This window comes from Solanum lycopersicum, chromosome 9 (genome assembly GCF_036512215.1).
Source record: "Solanum lycopersicum chromosome 9, SLM_r2.1".
Classification (NCBI taxonomy): domain Eukaryota; kingdom Viridiplantae; phylum Streptophyta; class Magnoliopsida; order Solanales; family Solanaceae; genus Solanum; species Solanum lycopersicum.
The window spans coordinates 29,214,210-29,236,866 of NC_090808.1; the positions used below are offsets into that span (position 1 = coordinate 29,214,210).

The 22,657-nt window shown below is 36.1% G+C and overlaps 1 pseudogene; it reads right to left on the reverse strand.

Moving 5' to 3' along the window:
- Positions 1-223: 223 nt before the first annotated feature.
- LOC112942212 (uncharacterized) lies at positions 224-21,307 on the reverse strand (annotated as a pseudogene).
- Between the last annotated feature and the right edge of the window lie 1,350 nt (positions 21,308-22,657).

Below are 22,657 nucleotides of genomic sequence, written 5' to 3' on the forward strand. Positions count from 1 at the left end.
TAACTGGCACTATGAATCCAATCCCATCTACATAGATGTTTCTAAAAACGAGATGAGGGGGTTCTCTTTTACTGTTAAGTCATCTACATTTCTTCTTTCTTCACTTGTTTCTGCATAAGGTACGATAATTAGATAGAATCTCCTTAAATAATGAAAGGTGGCGCATAAATTGGTTTTTTTGTGTCGCAATAAACCTAAGGTCCTGATCGAGCAATTAGCAGTCTTATCTATCCACGTCTCCAAAAACAATATCTTGAGTGACTATGATGGTGACCACATGTGCTACCATATTATGTTTTTACATAGTATCAAGTCCTTGGAAATAGGAAAAGCTAGGTACTGTTATTACACTACGATATTGATGATTGCTTCCATAACTAACAAGAAACACACCAAATTCTCCTTTAGGTGCTTCAACTCTGGTATAGGTAGCAGGACCATGTACGGAAAAACATTTTGTACAAGGTTCGAAATGGTGATTTAAGGTAGAGTAGACCCATGATCCTATAGTCACTTTGCCGATTATTGAAATAAAAAGCCTGCATCTGCTTCCTCTATTATGTAGCAACTCTCATGTCTCTCCAAACCTAACACGGTAGTTTCCCATCATAGGGTTTCCTATCTATAGATTAAGCCATAACCAAGGACCTAATGCGTTCAGAACTCAGTTGACTTCTTCAATAGAAAAGGCAGAGCATCCTTGTCTCAACATTTTTGCTCATAGGTATTCAAATCTACTACAAACCATTGCTAACTCGAAGCGCTTCAATATGAGAATCTAGATTCTCTAGCGCTCAACTAATTCTTGAACCTTCGCACTAAAAGTTCACTTTCTCAGTAGAAAAAACGCTTCTCTTTGCTCTTAACCTTAAGTAGAAGGACAAGAAAGTGATCATTGGGTTACTTTATCCCGCTTCCTTATCTGCACTAATCAAGCCAACTTTGCTATTCAGGAGGTAAAAGAGATGTTAAAGAGGACATTTATAAATGACAACGTCGAAGATATATTTCATTATATAAACGTTTACGGTTATCTCATACTGAATTCTAGAAAAAGCACCCTACTTTGGGGCAGTGTATACTTATAGTCTATACAATAAGCAAGTGAATCTGGCACGTGCATGGGGAATGGTTCATAAAGCAATTTATTGCATCAACTCCCTATATAAGAATAAGGGTAGTTTGAAAATTTTGTATAAAATTCGCTCCTGATTGTGATAGCCCCCTCAATTCCTTATTGGAGCATTGTAACTTGTGGAAAAGTTCCCATCCTATCTGACTTTCTAAAGTGCGCGGAGCCCCAACGAGGAAGGTGTTAGTGCTTTTCATTGGGTCAATAAGGCTAATCCTCTTTTTGTGCTACTTCTTAGGGCGGGAAGCAGATCAGAAAACACGAAGCGTTCTCTTACTTTCCCAAGAAATTGTTTCTAAAGAATGCCCTCTCTCATCTTGATCTTGGTTAAGACTACAATGAGGATCCCGTATGCAACAACCAAACCTATACAAAGGGCATCAAAGGCCTTTGACTAGGTTGGAGCTTTAGAGCGTACCTTATTATTTATTATTATTAAAAAGGGAGAGGGATTTTCCGCTTGTGCACAGGAACACACTTTCATTTTCCCTTAACTAGTACGGGGTCCTGTGGTTCCTATTTCACGCGTTTCCTTGTCCTTTTCTTTTAGTGCTTTGACCAACAGCAATAAATTCTAGATAGTTCAGTGGATAAGATGGTTCCGTCCATATCACTCAAGAATGGGACATCAGTGGCCATAGATAAGCTCATTTTGATCTTGCACGCAATACATTTGAATCTTTATGCACCACCATGAACGCTATCGTGCGTCCATATGTAGTGCGGTAAGCCACCACACTTTTATGCAAGCAGCCAACTCCGATGTGTTAGCTTAGTTATCCTCATCAAAACACTTACGTAGAGTCTAGCTTCCCAATTGGTAGATACTCCCCTTTCCCTTAAATCAATGAAGAAGCGAGACATAACTCAATTCTTCAAAAGAATCGGAAGCGAAGAGCTACTTCGCGTGGGGGGACTAAAAAATTAATGGCTTTGAAGAAAAAAATTGGTGTTCCCAATTTCTTCTCCACAGTTAACAAGATGTGCAAACCTTAGGATTATTTACTCCTAACTCCACAAGGTTTCGAGATGGATCTTAACATGAGTCTCAGTTAAGGAATGCGATGATATACGTTACACACGTCATATGATTCTATGGATAGTTTCATTCGAGATCGTGATGGAGGACATATCTTAAGATCATCGGCTTTGATCATTCCAGTAGGCATTTGATTATTATATTGCACAATGATTTAAACACTTTATCGCATCTCTTTGACACAAACATAGTAACCATCATAGCGATCTCTTCTTGTACCTACTGGTATGTCCAGATCCAATTGTCCATGAACATCGTAAGGTCCTGCTTTTTGCAAATCCCAGCATACCCAAGAACCTCTTAGAATTAAACTACAAAATCCTCAATCCTTTGCTTTTTTTGCAGTGACAGTACCAATATTTAGTAATCGTTGTTTCCAAATACGATTGCCGATTCACATCTCCTCTAATTTGTCGATACGAAAAGAAAATTGTTGCGTTAATGAATTAATATATATATATATATATACATATGCTAAGAGGCTGATCTTGTGCAACTCTACCTGTTCGTATGAAACTAGCATGTATCCTAACTACCGAGACCCTTTCATAAGAGTTGATGCGCATACATCAATAACATGAGTAGTTAATGCAAGTGAATGAATTTAAATTCGAGATTCAAGATTTGGTTGCTTACCATGACATAAGTCTATCCTCTGCCAGGTTATCACAAAGGTGAGGTCTTGAGAGGCATTACATCTAGATACAATATTAGAGGCAGTTTTTTGAATGCCTTATAATATTCACCTAAAACAAGTTCTTGCTAACGTAAAAAATTGGGGTTGAACATAGGGTCTTGTTCTAATTTTATCGATGTGTGTTGAATGAGCTCCTCCTAATAGTATCGGTTGTGAAAATGTTTGCTCTTTTTTCCATATTAAGGTTGGTATGATCAATTAGATAGAAACGAGAAAATAATATTTATCTTTTGTTGGGGATTTCCGAGAAAAAAACATTGCATATTCCTTAAATTTGACAAGCGTCGGTGAAGATTATAATCAAGGTTGGTGATATGGCAGTAGGTTTCTAAGAATATGCGTTAGTGTAGCTAATATTTTGTATGCGCATATATTTTGTTGCTCCATTTCCTTGGTAACCGAATCAGAGAACTCTTCAAAGCAAGTTGGAATGTTTCAATTCAATGTTGCAGTTAATCAATTCCCATGTGGCCGACATATATCTACACAGAGCACTACACTTTGTCAAGCTTAATAGTGATGGTGGCTATAGATATGGTATCCGTGGAGGTGGTAGTGTTGTTAGAGATAGTATTGGTGCTCTTATAATTGCTTACTCCATTCTATTGGGTGACGGAAGAAGGTTGGGATAACACCCGATTGAGTGAGCGTTGTGGTTATGGCTTCCCCCCTAAGTATAGTGACCGGTTCCGTGTTTTCCCTTAATTTCATCAATTCCATTCACTAACATTGATATTCATCAAAACATAATATCAAATTTTCAATAATTATAAATGTCAATGGACTGATTTCGACCATATACCAGAAGAAAAGAGATTCCTGGTATGGCTTCAAAAAATGTATTCATTATATAGATATCGTTTAATGAATTGCCCGATAGCCAATTCACTGCACCCACATTGGAGTAATCCAATATGTGGTTCCGTGCTTTTAACTTCACAACACTCAAAGAAGAATATATACCTGACACTATAGATTTGTCAGTCCCTGGGCTTGGAAAAAGACATACCCAGCATACTAAGACTACAATAATTATCTTAGTTCTTGATCCTTTGTATTTTGATCTTTTTAGTAAACTGATAGGGCTTGCGGAGCAATTAATCTAATTATTATATAAATAAAATTTGTAAACTATAGGACTTTCACATCCTCTTTAAAATAATATGATCCTTTTAGTTTTTATAGTGGCCCTTACAACTTTCCCTAATAGCGGTTTAATAGATAAAAAATGCTGGCGTAATAAGGGACGGGAAAACCATGCCAATGCAAGCAAAGTAAAAGTGTGCACACTATACCTTTCATTATTTACCCCAGACTGTGTTCTATGAAAGAAAGTAGGAGAACCCACAGGTTCCCGTAATACATGATGGATTTTTCTAGGGTGTGTGAACTACTTAATATATTCAGCCGAGTGAGCCATGAATTACTTAATAACGAAGTTCAAAATTAAAGGTTACGATCCTCGTTGCAAGAAGTATCATATATACTAGCATGCATCTTTGTTGCAATCATCAATTTTCCCGAGAAAGGCTTTTTTGTTATGCTACTAATATTTGCTCTGCTATTCTACCCAAGCCTGGATAAGGAAGAGTTACGGGGTGTGATCCTTAGTAATGATGACCCTCTCACTCTTCCACAGACTAATACATGTATCGAATGCTCATACATGAAAGTTAACTCTTTGGACTGCAACCTGGGGGGTTTGAAGAATAGTGACAGTGACACATATTTCATTTTTTTTTAAAATAAGGAAAGGAAATCGTAATAATCAGGTAAGACGGTATGAAGACATTTAGAGTGCAGGTTTGTCAAAGTCAATGGATTAATACAACATGAACACAGGACACATTAATATTCTAAAACATAGACGATACTAAATAGGCTCCTGTGTTTCGCCATAATACTTTGTTTGAAACCTATTCATATGGCACTAGATACAATAAATTTCTTGTTGAAGGTTAAGGAGAGGGGAGAATCATTTTTCTTATAATTCTCTTCCATTCGATCTGCGAGTGGCCCATCTTTTTCTTACTCGAATGAAGAAAGACAAAACCTCTCTTTTCAGCCACAACAAGTAGTTCTCTTTCCAATAAGATTTCTTGTTCCACTACGAATGTTTTCATTTTTCTCGTTCATTCTCTTTGATAAGAATATGAATATGAAATAATACAAACTCCTCTTCGATAATCCCGCCTTTTTATGTTCTATAGAGTTTTATGTAAGTATTTATAGCTAATATATTCTACATAATGTGACTATTCCACCAAAAACTTTGCTTTTAGTTCAAAACGATCTCAATATTGGAAGAGCACACCCTCGTTTCTTCGAGAAACAACATCCGAAACTCTCTTAATCAGGAGACTTTTTTTTATTTTTAATGGATCCTTATTGTCAAGCAAAGTTATCTCAACCCTATTAAATACTTGTATAAAACGAATTGAAAAAAATTTGTAGTCTGAACAATAAGGATCTTAGATGGAGAACGAAGAGAAGAAAGAAAATAAGAATTACCAGTCATCTTCTTCGATGCACCCTATCTCCGTATTTCATTGTTTGTCTATTCTAATATATTGTCCAAGAGCTTTCAATTTTCCATTCGTTCTATTAGTTCCTTTTTTATTCGTTCTTCTGTTGAATGCAATCTTCTTGATCAGAAGCCCCTTTGCTCCTCACTGATAGACTCCCAACCATAGGAAATAGTGGTTGATAATAGGGTTACTCTAGGGGTTCGGCTACATGTCACTTCCTTAATGAGATAGTCAATTTTAGCATATTTGAAAAATAATATTATATTAAATCAAGAATCCGATCATTGAATTGATTAAATTAAGATTAGAAATCTATCATGTCCGAGTTCTACGATTCAATTTCAGAGTGAGTTTCAAGTAAATAAAGAAGTGGTGCTTCTTTCATGTACTCCAACTTAGTAGATTATTCCAGATAAGCGAGTGCATTTACCCCAAGGAACCCAGAATTTTTATGTTGTATTTCATTCTATGATATATATACAATCCATATATATAGAAATGATCATCTAAATAAAAAAAAGTCGTAGGTTTTTGAAGAAGCTTGTATAGTTATGGAAGGGGTTTTTATTGATAAAAAGAAGAATTTACTCTTCTACCCCGAGCACACGTAATGGAACAGTTGACAGTCAAGTAAAGTTTGAATAAACGCTTATTATTTTATTTTATTTTATAGTAAACCGAGCTTAAGATGTCACAACATCTTGTTGATATTGATTGAAGAGTTTTGACGGAGTTTAGCTCACTAAATCTATAAACGTAGAATGTTTCCATCATTGGTACTTTTTTTTTTTGAATTTTACTCTTAGGTAGGTATCGGTGGGTGTGTCCATAAATTATGAGATAAGAAAATATTTTTGCTTTCAAAAGAATATAAAGAAGATATTAATCGTATAGAAAATGGAATTTACGCAATATATGGAAATCCATATGAGATTAATTTAGAATACATGGTCCCTGATGATTAGTTTAGCTAGTTGGCAATTGTATTTTCCTAGATTAAATATAAGAATCCAATTATGCCTTTCTTTGGATTGATTCATTCATTAGTGTCCACTTTTGATTTGACCTACGACTGATGTAAGGATATATCACAAACAACTACTTTCATTTACTTAAGTGTTCCTACTCGAGAATAGAACTGTCTTTTTTGCATACTTTCCTCGGTTACGTTGCTACCGCGGGATTTACGCAATATCACAACATGAGTTAGGTCATACGTTCATTCTAATGGAGTGGTCCGTATGCCCCTCCCCCTCTCCAACCCTGAAGAAAGGAGAAACTTAGATACCTCTTTGTTAACTATATTCCTTGTTTGCTAAAAGGGTCCTTGGTCCCAATCAATCTCTATACTGTTGATGCATTGGATTCCCCAAAGCCACTAAATCGCTCTCTTCCACCTAATTTTAAATGAACCTTGTTGTAGTGGTATTTTCTCCCATTTGAAACTGAAGGAGAGATAAAAAGAGTATTATGAAAGGCAGAGACTCTTTCTTCCTTTGTTGAACTGCCTTGACCTGCTTTTCTTCGCTTACTGGAGAGCCTGCGGCATTTGCAGCTAAACTTACGGAGGAAGGAGGAGGGGAAGGGTGGTACAAAGAGGAGTTTTGCGAAAGATCTCCTGAAAAGAATAAATAAACTTCAATTATTTTATTACACTAAAGGAAAGAACATTCCCTTTTAACTCTCCTCCATAAAGGAGAAAGGAAGACTCTTTTCTATTCTCTGGTAATACGAGGCAAACCTAAAAACTTTGCTTTTCGAAGTAGACAAATCTTCCGTTCAACCCCTCTTACTCTCTCTCTATATAAAAGAGTTGTTTGTAGCGGGAAAAGTTAAGTCACTAATGTCGTCGGCCGAAATAGGTACGCGCACGGGTAGAGAGTCTGCTTAAGTCGTGATCCACCAGGTAGCGCCTAATTTAGTGCAATACCTGAGTTCCGCCTTCTCTTTGTTGAGTTTTGCTTCGGTAACACACAATAACGAATCCTGAAAGACAACTCTTTGTACCTTATTACAGGGTTATTGCTTCATTGATATATAAACACATATACTCTTTACCTGCTTATGCATTCATAAAACAAGACATTACTACTCAAGATAAGTCAAGTGGCTTTCAACTCCTTTCCGACTCATCCCTGCTATCAAAAAAAAATTTGTTTTTCTACGCTAGAGAAGATGTTTTCCCCTAAGGCACCAATGGACCATAGACTTTATATGTATATCACCCAATATTCCCTTCTTGTAGCAATTCCAGAGCGGCAATAGTGGAGCTTATTTCTGTTCTTCATTCACCTCTTCTTCTATCAGAATGTTTTCCTGTTGACATCTTTCTAAAAGAAATTTCTACCTCAAGCAGATGCAATTGAGACCCCACCAGGTAGATTATTTATGATATCCTTATCAAGATCAAACTCATAGAATATACAATTCATTTCTTCTTCACACTGCTGCTCGCTGATTTATATGAAGTTTCTTCTCTAAAAGATGCCCAATCAAGATGGATGCTCCACAATGAATAATAAGCAAGAATAAGATGATCTTTAAGCCATTTTCACTCCTTTTTTTCTTTTTTTTTGCTTCTACTCCTAATGATAGGAGTAGTAGTGCCAAAAAAACATTCGTTAGTAAAGAATGAGAAATATTGACCAATCTCATCATATTCCATTTTATATTCATATGCCCGATTATGAATCAAGAAAGATGGGATATAAAGGCACGCTATTCTTGATCTTTTTAGATTTTTGAAGGACATCGATCTTTCACCTTGCACAAAGATATATATCTTTTCTTACACAACATAAGGAGAGAATAGTCCACTTAGGGGGAATTGGAGGCCTTATAATATGATGATCAAGTCGATTCCACGAATATGAGTTCAGGTGCTATTGAATCTTCTTGTTGAAGGGAATTTTAAAAATTAGATGTTATGGGTCCGCGAAAGTCGTAGCCCATAAATTGCTTATGGAAATCGACATTATTTACTCATTGTTTTTCTATTCATTGGTTAACCTATTTATGTATCAGATTCCATTCACCCCACGATTGGGAATTAATGATTGTGTCTATCTTGCAAGAGCTTCTTCTGGTTTTCAGATAGAAACTCCAATTTATCTTTCTACAAAAAAATATAAAAGTAATGGAAAAGGCACGTACGGTAACGAGGGGGTTCGCGGCTATAGAAAAATTTTACATATTTAGAGGCAATTATAGATCCTGGAAGACAATTCTTATTGGTCAATAAGAATTGAGTTCAATGCAATTTTTTAATTTTTTTCATGGCAAGTATAGTAGACTTCATCCGCCCGTGAAGGTGAATGGAGGAAATTGTGAAGCTTGGAATTGTAATTACCATTTAGTGACTATAAAAATAGAAAGACTTCTAGCTCATAGTTCAATTGTATATGTACGTTATATTCGTACTTGTTATTCATGTGGAATCATAGAACAAATTCAATCAATACTACTTGGTATATTTATTTATTCACTGAAAGGAAGGTGCATAGTATTTTAGTGTAAGCACGCTCTACGTTTTAAACTTCAACAAAGTCATTCTTTGTAGCTACAACAATACTCCATCTTCATTGACCTTATTTTTCACGATGCTCCACCAAGAAATAAGCTTTCTCAACAAAACCGTGTTTGATCATCGCATACATACTCAGTTACAACTTCGTGTATGCATCAATAAATTGAAAAATCTTCTCGTGCTCTGCCTTAAGAACTTGGGGAAATCCAGACGTATTTCCAAAATATATGATCTTCTAGAGGTATGTAGATGCAACTAAAACACACCTACTTTATATAACCCTTCAATTTGAATTATCAAAACAAATGTCTTCTGTCCTAACAGCCAAGTGGTGGAACACCTTTTCTTGTTTGCACTTTGCTTTGCTTTTTTGGACAAAAAAGAGTCCAAATGAGAGTGAAAGTCCAGGGCAAGCAATAGAAAAGTCCCTCGCAGCTAGAAAGGAGGACAAAACGAGAAAACCCACATGTCCTGATAAGAAGAAGAAAGAAAGAGAATGGTGGCACGAATGAATTCTACTCTTTTTGCTTTCATGCTCCACCGAGGGCGAACTCTTTTCCATACTAAGACATGAATGTTTATGTCTATATTGTCTTGTACTCCTATTTAGAATACCAGACCACCTCCTGCTTGAACAATGCATATTTTTTTCACTAAAAGCGACTGAAGAATAGGCGTGCTTCTTTGGCCATCATATAAAATTATATAGGGTCCACGACGGAATGAAGAACAAAACATTACGACAACTTTTTCATAGACGTTCACTTGTATCACATAAATGACGGCTTTGTGAACCCTACGACATCTGTCTTTCATCGGAGAGCATTCTATTTAAAAGCAAATGACGGCCCAAGACAAGGTAAAACTATTGCGAATGGGACAATTAATTAAGAGCAAGGACCACTATTAATAAACAAAGGATATATTAAAGTGAATCCCACACTAATCTTAAACCTGGTGGCTCGTTACCGAATGGGATGTTTGAAGATGGAGACCCGGTTTGAACCTTTGCCTGCCCGCTACCAGTGAAAGCAAGCTAGTCCCATATGTTTGAAAGTAAGGGGAAGAGTGAATTTCCATCGCTAGATCAGCTAGGGGAGGCTAGGTCTTTTAAAAAAGATGGAAGGCTATTTGTGGAATGCCAACTCATCCGGGAAAAATGATTTCTGTATAATAACAAAACTACTTAAGCCTTGAACCATATATTACATAATACTATTCCCATTGATTGATATGTTGTGGGTGTGAGGAGGGCTTTCTAAGCAAGGCCTAATCATAGTCAAAAGCGGAAAAGAGATGGAAGCAGTCAACATGATAAGTAGATAAGTTGTATTTACAAAGGAAAACAATTATATAGGTTTTACACTTTTCTCAACTGAGGTCCTCCATATAGGTATAAAACTATATTTACCCTTCACTTATGATTTTTGCTACTTTTTTTGCAGACCAATTATCATATCGGTCGTATTCTTTAATTTTAAATAAAAAGAGAAGTAATGCTTCCTAGAATAGTTTCAACGAAACCCCACCTAGTATTGACATTGTGAGTCGTAAAGAGTTCGGAGATCTTTATTTGAATATGTGTCGTACCATTCAAATTTTATGTAGAAGGTGCGACTAAGTTAATCCTTCAATTAATAGTGTCCGTGAAATTCTTGGACAACTGAAAACTTCTTGAAAAAAGCTTCGAACAATTTGTCTTTTACATCTCCAATCCATACCTCTTGAAAATGGTATGAATTGGAAACCTAACTGGAAAAGTACTCCATTACTCGATAACTTTATCCGCGGGTTTCAATATTCGGTGGATAGTGTTATAGACAAAGGATACAAATTCAACACCCAATCAGAGTTAAATAAAAAGCTTAGGGATTTGTAGTCTTCTTCTTTACTCAAATAGAGTTAAAAGATAAATAAGGATGGGAAGTAGCACCGCAACTTTGGATTTATAGAACAAATGGCAAGCTGCGGTGTAACAAACAACTCAAGGCTATCAAGGGAAAAACTTGCAGGGCCGCTGTTCTATCTAGGATCTACATAATGACCTATTTCTTCCGCAAATACCGCTCTTAGTGCAGGTTGAACGTGAGTTTGGATATCGAAGGTTCATTTAAAGCATTTTGGATATGGAATCTGTATTGCCGGAGAGGTTCTCCTTGTCCCAACAACCCATTCTAGAATCTCCATCTACTCTCAGTGTAGGTTCAACAACTGTTAGTGCAGGTTCAACGTGGGGTTGGTTGTTTAAAAGATTGTCTCTTTACTCTTTGCATCTTCATATTTTTTAAAGACAAGACCATTCTCAAGAAGGATCGACCACTATTCTAAAAATAGTAAGATCGAGAATTGATGTTCAGTGGAGTGACAAAGTGCGAAGGTTGTTCCCATCATTGAAGTTAGTATGTGGGACTTAGCCTTCCAAATCTCTTCCTCCATAAAAAGGCTCTGAGCCAGCTACATAGAATGAATTTGTCCTTTTCGGCCTACTTTAGCCTTTATATGATAAACTAATTCATGAATCATAAAATTGCAATAGAAGGTTGCGGATGGGAACCGTTGTAGGAATGTTAGAGGGTTCTTGACAAGAGGGTTTGAGTCTAGTCTTCACACCATCATTCATTTTTTACCGATGTTGAGGATCGTTTGAAGACAATCAATCATTGAAGGGCTAGAGGCCGGATCTCTCACTCAACAATTTCTTGTTCTCCCAAGAGAATGAAAATTATAAGTTGAATGGTCTGGTTCTACCTAGTAACCCGAATCCGCCTACCCCCTTTAACACGCTAGTAGGCTTTTTATTTATCCACCAATTCATATATTATGTAAAGGGGTAGGTGTAGGATTTCTAATATATCAGGAATAATTTAAACCAAGGTAATTGAAGAGAAGGCAACGGACGAATAATTCATAACTAAAGCTATTGACTAGGTTCTCACTCTAAGCCAGTATAAGTAATTTGAAGAAAAAAAATGTATAGTAAAGTAATCTTAACATAAGGTTTCACTCTAAAATTATCTTACTATGGTTACTGAAGTGAGATTTGTGGAACTAATTTCCTTTCTCACCACCCCATATGCCTTTTTTGCTTATGCCACTGGTGATGAACTCACTATGTATATTCAACGCCAAAGCAACAGTAGTATTTATATCATTATTTGATGCTTCTATCTTCCCATGAGGTAATATTATGATTTTCTCTTTCTTCCCTAGCCAGGGATTAGTCATTTAAGGATTAGTTGATGCACTGGATGGAAGAATGTTTTTTGGTGCTCCTCCGGGATGAACAATAAAGGCACATGAAGGTATTGGCTCTTAATATCGATCGGATGAAGAGTACCGCAACACTTTACCTACTAATATCTAAAGGTGAATATCTGTGTTCAAATAGCAAGTTTACTTACCTAGGTCCTATGTTTTTCATTACTTGGTGAGGCCTTATTTTATCCCTAGTAAAACTAATCTCTCCGGCGGATGGATAATGGTCTCATATTAGCAATGTTTTGATTGTGCTACTCTATTATTGAAAATGAACCAATTCCCACGATAAGTTATCCCTCTTAATCTTAAGGTGAAGCACCTTTTATACGGTAGGAGGAAGGGTGCGTTAGCCCCCCTGCAATCAAAAACACTTTTCATAACCTTAGTACTAATAGAAATGGGAAAGATTAGTTCAATCTCTTGCTTTCTTGCTCCAACGTAGGAGTAGGGGTTGAAAAGATTTTTCCGCAGGCTGCTATGCGAGTTGTAGTGCAATAGTGCTTTAATAATAAAATCGAAAGGCAAGTTAGTGTTATGGTACAGCGGAACTATCCCTTTCCTTATAGTCTAGTGGCTGAACACCCATCGAATCTTTCTTGAGTTGACGTTGCTGGGACTTCTACCACTCGGATCCTGCCTTATTAGTCATCCATAGAGATAAAGGTAATTTTGGAAGCCATTCCCATTCCCAAACAGAAATACAAACCAGGGTGGCTATTTGTAAAGTCCTACCCCTAAAAGAAATGAGGAATTGCTTGCCCACTTCGCCAAGTAATAGAGAGGATCTTAGGCGAAATTCTCGAATTAAGCAATGAATGATAGCGCCTCTCTCATCGTAGTAGCAGTCCCCTTTCCATACAGTCAACTGGCTCTCCATACCATCCTGCTTTCTTTAGTCTCAAATAGTGTGAAAATTGTGGTTAATAGACTTGACCGAACCTACCTACATCAAGAAATTTTGGCTCTTCACAATGAGGATGTAAAAGGAGAGAAAGGGGCGTCTATCTAGGAGGAGTCCTTTAGGTTGTATGCCACAAAACCTAGTTTTCATGACATGGAGTGAAATCCACCCTTGCTTCTTGTATTATCCTACTTATTAATGCAAACTTTCTCGGTAGGAGCTCAACTTTTCAGTTAAATAGTATATTTAGAAGTAAGTAAAGACCCGCCCTATGTTTCAGTATGAATGAGTCCCCGAGACCCCAAGACATTGCCTTCCGTAAACAATGAAATATTAAGTATCGTATGCCGCGGTTATTGTACATTATAGCCTATAAGTGATTTAGCTTTCGCTTTTGGGAGATAAAATGTAGCTCAGCTTAGCTCCAAAAACTGATTGACAAGAATCACACTTTTGATCTCTTATGTATGGCGGGAGGTTTCTTTCATATCAAGCAGATCTCTAAGATAAAAATTATTGATTGAGCTTTCTATGTCTTAGGGAATCATCATTAATAGGATCAAACCTTATTCCATGGTTCTACCTGAGTTTCCTCTTTAACAATGTCCCTGAGAGTGCTAATATGATCTATCTTTTTTGTTTCATATTTCATTTCTATTTCATTTGTATTGAGAAATCTATCAGAAGTTTTAACTAATAAGAAGCCTAATAACATTAAAAAGGATCAAAACCTAGCATAAATCACATATTTTTAGATACACTTTCTCTTAGTGTCAGTGTCGACCCAGCAAAGTGCTTTTTCCATTAGTGTTCTTTTCGATCTCTATGCATTTCACTGCTCCAGACTCACTCCCTTAATCACTGTCTTATATTCACCTCGTTTGTTTTGGAAAAAGAGTCACAACTGATAGTCATCACCTTTCACATTAATTCCGCTTTAGTTGGTGTGAAATGAGCTGATTCTGGTATACTAAGTGTCTTTGTTATGTTTGTAGGTATCACTAGTAGTCTTCAATGCTTCCGTTGTTCACTTTGCAATGTTGTGTTTAGTTGTGTGGATCCTGATAGCCAGCAATCACTCAACAATGAACACTAAATGAAAGCGGCAGCGCCCTTGATGCTTTATCTCTTAATATTCTTCATTGTATGGTTTGTATGGACTTCACCATTGCTCATCTCAGAAGTGGATTCCTCTGCAAGGTTATTTTTTATCTTAGCCTTTTTTTGTCAAGTTGCTGTAAGGTTTTGATTAGATCCTTAATAATATCCTAAAAAATTCATGATTAATTCTAGAAAAAATTAGAAAATCAGCGCTGTTTGATAAGCCTGCATAGTATTAGTTAGGTTGTCAACTCGACCATCTCTCACCCTGATTACGATAATGGTGTATTGGGTCAATAAGGTGTATATCATAAGGGGCAAGATCGAACACCCATATACCGGGACCATACAAGCCCATTATCTTAGTGTTCGAAGTTGCAAACTGCTCGCCTTGTCTTTTTTTGACAGTCAAGCGACCCACCCTACTAAAGATGATCGATGCAAAGATTAGATTTCACAACCTCAATCAACTCAAATAATACTATTTGATCTAAGTACTTGTTCGTTCTATAAGATATCCTTCTTATTCTCGGAGAAGGAATCGGAGTTTCTATAGAATGAACATCTTACTATTTAATAGCAAGAGCCGCAATGAGAAGTTTTCCTCTGCTGGTGCATGTTCACTAGGGATGGGAGACTCTAAGGCTGGTTGGTTTAGACAAGCTTTGAAATTGGCTCCTGAAAGTGTCATTATATTCTCATGTAGGTTGGAAGATGGCGGGAAAAGGAGGGGGACACTGGGTGACACGTTTGGAACAAAATAAAAAATATCATCATTTTGAAATTCCATTGAACTTTATTGGAGTAATGTATTATAGGAATCAACTTCTTTAAATCAAAGATCTATTTCAACGATTCCACAAAGTTTCTTGCATTTTCTAATGTCGTTGGAGACAACTCGGAAAGATAGGGAACTACTTTCTATAAGTTAGTACCATTGCGAGTTGTGCTTCTTTAATCGGTCCACTAACTTGTTTGCGCTTTGGGAAATGAACTTGGTCGGAATTCCAATTTCAAAGAAAACACATGCGAAAGTAAAGACATTGAGAAGGTCTTTTTCTTGAAATAGATTGAACATTAGCAGGGAAAATGGAAATTCATATGGTATAGTCATCTAGGAAGCACTAGTGGCTTACTACTCAGTTGATACATAAAGTGAGCCAGCCATGATCACTAAACTCACATAAGTAGAAGCATATGCAAATTGGAAACGCTCCAAGCTGAGTTCGTGTTGGGGTTGGGTTGGTTGATTTCCCAAAAAATGATTCTTGTACCCACGCTCCTATTTAATATTTTCTAGAACCTGAGGAAGTGTCCTGTCCGGCTGCAAGAGAGGTTTTCCTCTTTGGCCGTCCAAAATTTTTTTTAGTAAAAAAAAAGGTAAAAAATAGGCAGAGTAGATTTGATGGCATGCCACAAGGTTATCCGAGTTCACATGTCTCCTTTCTTTCCCTTAATAGTCTAAGGGGAACAGAATGGCAGAAACGAAGTGAAACTATAAATAGACCACTCAGTCCTTGACCTCTTACTATAGTCTATAACAAAGGCTTTCAAAAAAATTCTTGTACAATCGAGAATTATATTTTCATTCTGTACATGCAAGATCATGAATTAGTAACTACTTCAAATTTCAAAAAAACATACCAATTATATTGAACTTTCGGTGGAGACAAAGTAAAAATACAACATCCTTTGCCCCATACTTTGAGATACTCTTCTCCTGTTTTACGAATCCTATAACTGTGTTTAATGAGCGAAACTCCGTCCATATATCTACTAGGGGTCACAGAAACTAAAAAACATAAATCCTAACAAGCGAGCCATGCTTCCTTGAAATTTACCTTAACTTTCATTACCTATGGTTGATTAAGATAAAAAACAAGAAACAAGATACCTTGTTTTTTTTTCAGTTTCTGATTCTAGAATGTTTGCATCTAATCTTCTTGCTATGATTCAACTTCCATGTATTTAGCTATTGCACCTCAAGGTTATGGGGATATGTTAAAATTTTTAATGATGTTGATTGGAAAGTCCAGACTTCTCTATCGACAATAATAATTTTGATCCGCATGGCTGTGACCAAAAGCGTTATACGGAATAGGGATTCGGTTATCAACTCATTTTGTTTCACATGGTTCAAGTTACAATAATAAATTATTAATTTTCAATTTAGGAGGACCCTTTCACGAGACACGAAAGACCTTATTGTTAGGACGGCCTTCCGCATCCGTGACTTACTTCCATTTACGGGTGGGATAAAAGTCATTTGGCTATCTTTCAACTGTGCTAGTAAATCATTAAATAGTAGGTAGCATGTTCTAGCAAAAGGGTATCTGCGGTTGAATACGTAAAGGCAATAAAGGACAACATAATTTGAATCTCGGCGTGGATTTCTGGTCCTTGACGAATAGCCAACCGCTTTATTCCTAAAGCCAAACTCTGGCCTCTGTAGGTGGCAAGCTGTTACATAGATACGATGCTTTGCCCGTAGAAGCTTTTCTAGATCTTGCAAGAATTATATGGGTGTCGCCCTTACTTGGGGACTGTGCCACCCTACCTTTCTATTCAGTCCAAACACAAGGACCAAATTTGATTATCTTCCTACATATGTATACTACTTTACCTAGTCAGAAGCGCCGAAAAAATATTAATGGACAAATTAACAGACCTTCATGCAAAAGAAGAGAGAGGATATCCTGAATTGTATTGAGATTGCATCAGCAAGAAAACGGCCAAAAAAGGATATCTACCCCCATTCTACAAGTTTTTGCCCTACTAAAAGGAACATCGACTCCCCTTTTTTTTTCATCTTCCTTATTCCTCAGGTGAGAATTGTCCCACGTCCAAAGAATTTTTTTCATCTTCTAGTCGCATGAGATTCACAAACCTGTTACATTCAATCATCCCCTTGCTTTAGACGATTCTTTCACGTATAATCTTTTTTGTGAATTCAACATCAGTGTTCGTAGACCATCCTTTCTTCTTTCCACTCAAAAAAGGAGCGAGTCATAGGCAGTGGCTTGGTTAAGGGATCTTACTGAAGCCGTAGAAAAAGCGAGTCCGTAATCGTCCCTGCTTATGGACCCAAATCTAGGTGATATATCGATGAAAAGGATGAATCTTGGGTGAAATAAGTTGCTGTCTGAACTGATTGATGTTGAAGAATCAGCGGATGACATGTAGTTACGGGTGAAATACGACTCGAACCCAGAGCTAGATGGTTCCCCCTGAAATGCATTGAAGCGAAGCACTTGATAATAAATCATGGGGTGCATCACTGTTTCAAAGCGGGCCGCGAGAGCAGAATAAAATCAAGGAAAACTTTGAATACAAGATATGACCACAAAAATCAGGGGCTCCCCATGAACCGCTTTTCTGTATTCGTTATTGTCTTTGCTAGATTTCGTGACCGCTTAGGCTTGGATTACTTTTGTTATTAAAGAATGGGGAGTGAATAAAATTCCGTCCGTGTTCTAGAGACGCCATAGCCCCTACTTTTTGCGGGATCGATGTGAAGTTCGAACAGAGAGCTTTGACGCAATTCAAATTTAACAGCAAGATTGAAAACATAATAAATGTCTGCAGGACACAATAAAATCTTCAATTCCTAGGTTTCATTTGCTAAAAAGACAAATCAGCGGTGCTCTATCAGAAGCAAGATTCAAATGCTAAAATCCCACGGTGCTCTATCATTTCATAGAAAAACAAAATCACAAATTCTAATTCACTGGTATTTTTTCTCTATCATAAATAGACATACCACTTAGTATTTTAAATACTAACAATAAGGACAAAAAGAAATTGTACAATTTATTTCTATATTACATTCAAGTTTATAGAAAATCAAAAGTACAACATTGACTTATTATGTGATGTTTTTATATTGTTCAAGTCCACTGAATTCACAGTGTCCCCTTAAGGAAATTATTCCCCTCTAGTATCCGAGGTTTGATTTGGAATATGACCTCCCAGCATAAAATGATCTCAATCACCGGAGTATAGATACCAAAAACTTTGGTGTCAGCGAACCACTCAACGGCAGTAAAGTACACTTAGAATACTAAATTTAGTAGTTGAAGAAGAAGTCCATGAATTCTTTTTTAAAATGAGAGGAAATCCCTCAATTTATAGAAGACAAAGAGTTGTGCGAAAAGGTTCTTATTATGCCTTACCGGAAAGGTCACAAACCTTTGGAAAAGTCATAATCTTTGAGAATGGTCGTCACCTTTCATAAAAATCACAACATTCCATAAAAGTAACAACTTTTCATAAAAATTGTAACTTTTCATAAAAGTCACAACTTTTCATCAAAGTCGCAACATTTCATAAAAGTCACAACAATTCATAAAAGTCGCAACTCTTAATTTTCCATTCACACCTTTTTTAATATCCAACATTGGGGTTGGACTATTTTAGTCCTTTATATGTATCACATAATAGAAAGTCTTTATTGCACATAAATATGATTATTTAATGGTAATTCCTATAACAATAAACAATTTATTCCAAAACACACAAATGAAAAAAAAAAGAGGCAACAACATATTAAACAATTGCTATTTTTTTATAAATCATATTTCAACCAAAAGTCACTTATACTGTGTAAAGCATATTAAGAATAGCATAATAAGAGCAATACTGTCTAAAATACTTGAAGAAGTCTTCAAAAAACAAGTGAAGCAAATCAGAACATCTGATTTATAAACAACTCATGTGGATTAAATGTGCCTTCATCATCAACAACGAGGGTCTAAACTGTGCCATACTCCACCACCAAAGTATGATGATGGGGCAAAGAGAGGTAACCGATCTTGAGCCTCCCCTGCAGCTGCATAAACTTACATTCCGGTTTGAGCAGCTGATGCTATCCCAGCATCACAAGTTCGTGCTATCCCAACATAAAAAATAAAATTGATATCATTCTATTCATCCATGAGGTGACTGAGTAATGCTTCAAGTTTACTCCCAGTTCTAGCGATAGAATGACCGCAACTTTTACTGTAGCATTAACATTCTCAAAAGAATTTTCGCCTGACAGCTCTCCTCCACTATTGCTATCATTTGCTCAGAATTGATGCCTTGTCGATGACACATGCTCTCAGTGCTAATGTCTGGCATTGCTGGTGATCCCTAGCAAGTGTGAAATTAGGTCTTAGGACTTACTCACACCCCAAAAACTAGCTTTTGGGGTGTCACTTAGTCCTAAGACCCAATTTCACATGATATCAAAGCAGGGTCAGTCTCATCTGTTGTTGGGGTACCCAAAATTAAAATTGTCACGCACCAGATACTAAGAACTTGGCGTGAGGTGGGGTGTTAAAGAATGAAAAAAGTCTCACATCGGTGGTGAATGAGATGGGTGGACACTTTATAAGGCTTGGACAATTTTCTTCCCTTTGAGATAGCTTTTGTCGTGTGGGTTAGGTCTAAGACCTAATTTCACATAGGAAATATGGAAGGAAAAATAATATCATTAGAAAATGCTCAAGTTTATTATAGGCTACTTAAGGCAATTTTAGATGATTACAATCATTAACTACATAATTATTTATACTACTTTAAATAAAAAATAAAAGGTCTTGCACAAATAACTAAATATATGTATCACAATTTACTAGATACATTTAGTACGAATTCTAAATAGACTTCTTGAAAAACTAAGAGACAATTTTAGAAGACTAAACATTTATGCATTAATTCCAATACTCCCCCTTAATGCATTTGCTTGATTACTCCAATGAATTTTCGAGGATAGCCAAATTTTTCTCTAAGAAGTGCTTTGGTGAAGATGTCATCAAGTTGTTCTCCTGTCTGACAATAATGCAACTGAATTTCACCTTTCTCTTGTGGTTCTCGGATAAAATGATACTTGATGGAAATATGCTTTGATCTTTCATGGCTGACTTGATTCTTGGATATCGCAATTGCTGATTTGTTATCACAATACAGAACAGTTCCTTTTTATTGTTTTTCACCAATATCTTCAAATATTCTTCTAAGCCAAATAGATTGAGAAGTCGCCTTGGATGCTGAAACATATTATACTTCGGCAGTGGATTGAGCAACAACACTTTGTTTTTTTGATAACCAAGAACAAATGCTTGATTAAAAATAAGAAAGCATAACCAAAATTACTCTTCATGTCATCTATACTTCCAGCCCAATCTTTATCAGAATAACCAATTAAGTTCAAATCTCCACCAAATTTGTATATTATCCCATAACCCGTTGTTCCTTGCAAGTAGCGTAGAACACGCTTTGAAGCTCCAAAATACACCAAGCTCGGTTCTTTCTTGAATCTGGATAATAAAGTAGCAACAAAATAAATATCTAGCCTTGTTGAAGTAAGATATACCAAACTTCCAATCAAACTCCTAAAGAGTGAGCTATTAACTTTCTTTTCTCCATCGTATTTTCTAAATATCTCATTTGCTGCTAATGGTATGGCCACATGAATTTTTGAAGAATACTTTTAGTATACTTATTTTGAAAAATGAAAATTCCTTCTCTCACTTGAGAAACTTTGATGTCCAAGAAATAATTTAGCAACCCAAGATCACTCATTATAAGCTTGCATCATATGTTTTTTGAAATTTTGCATCATCTTTACATCATTTGCTGTAAAGAGCAAATAATCCCCATAGAGACAAACAATGATATTGTTTTCATGTTCTTCCTTCACATACAAAGTGGTTTCACTTTACTTCTATGAAAATTATTTTTCAAAAAGTATGTATCAATTTCATTGTACCAGGCTCTTGGAGTTTGCTTCATCCCCTAAAGAGCTTTTTTTAGCCTATACACCTTTTCTTCTCCCCCTTGAACAAACAATCCTTGAGGTTGCTCATAATAAATCTCTTCATCATGTTTTCCATTAAGATATGTTGATTTAACATCATGTTGAAATATCTTCTATTTCTTTTTTGTAGCAACAACAATTACAGTTTTAATTGTCTCAAGACGAGCAAATGGAGAGAAAGTTTCATAAAAATCAATAGTTGAGTTTTGCGTGAAGCCTCTAGAAACTAACCTTGCTTTGTGATTTTGAATATCTCCTTCATGATTGAGTTTGATTTTGTAAATTCCTTTTAGTCTTCCAACTTCTCTTTCTCTAGGAATACCCATAAGTTCTCAAGTATTTTTTTTCAATCATTTGGATTTTTTGTTCCAAACATCATGCTTTATTGATTCTTCATAATTTTCTGGCTCAACACTGGCAAAATTACATCTTTGATAAGTCTCACTCAACATTTTTGTTCCTCTTGGAGGCGGTTCTTCATTAACTGAATCTGGAACCTCTCCCTGTTGAGAGACATCTTCATCTTTCTTATCCTCTTCTTGATTTGAAGATATGATAGTAGTATTTTCTATCTTTTTATCCTCCCAATTCCATGTTGTTTTTTCATCAAAAATGAAATCTCTACTAACAACAAGTTTGTTAGTTTTGACATCGAGAAGCCTATATCCTTTTGTCACATCACTATAATCAAGAAAGACACATTTTTGACTTTTTTCATCTAATTTTGTTCTTTTCTCAGTAGGTACATGAGCATAACAACACCAAAAAATTTAAAATGACTTGTAGAAGGTTTTATTCTACTCCAAGTTTCAACTTGTGTCTTGCCCTTTAGTGCCTTTGTAGGACAAGTGTTAAGAATGTGAACTGCTGTATACACTGCTTCTGCAGACACATATTTCGGCAGCCATTTCTCCTTCATCATAGTTCTATTTCTTCTTTCCGATACACCATTTTGTTGAGGAATATACCCTGCTCTAAGTTGCTTTTCTGAATGACTTCATTTTTTCAATATTCCTCAAATTATCGACTTGTGTACTCAACTCCTCGATCACTGCAAATGGTTTTGATGCTGAACCTTTTTGCTTCTCAGCAAGGGCTTTAAATTTCTAAAATGTAGCAAATGCTTCTAAATTTTGTTTCAAGAAATAAACCCAAGTCATACATGAGAAATCATCAATAAATATTAGAAAATACCTTTGACTTCCAAGAGATGGAGTCTTAATTATTCCACAAATGTCGGTATGAATTAGTTCCAAAAGTACATTTTCTCTCTAAGACACCTCTTTTTGAAAAGACTTCTTGTGTTGCTTTCCTATTATACAACTTTCACATGTATTCACCTCATTATGTATCTTAGGAAGGCCTTGCACCATGTCCATTTGCTTGAGAAACTTTAAACCATGAAAATTCAAGTGACAAAATCTTTTGTGCCAAAGTTGTAAATTATCTACAATTTCATTTTTTAATCCATTGTAATGAAATTGTAAAGGAAAGTTTTATTTTTATCATCTTTACTTCAACAATGACTTGATTTGGCTCAATTTTTTCATAAATCCTGCAATAAACATCAATAACCACAAGAGAATAACCATTTTCCATGAGTTGACCAACACTAAGCAAATTTTCCTCCAAGTCAGGAACATAAAGAACATCACGAATTTGCTTACCACATCCTT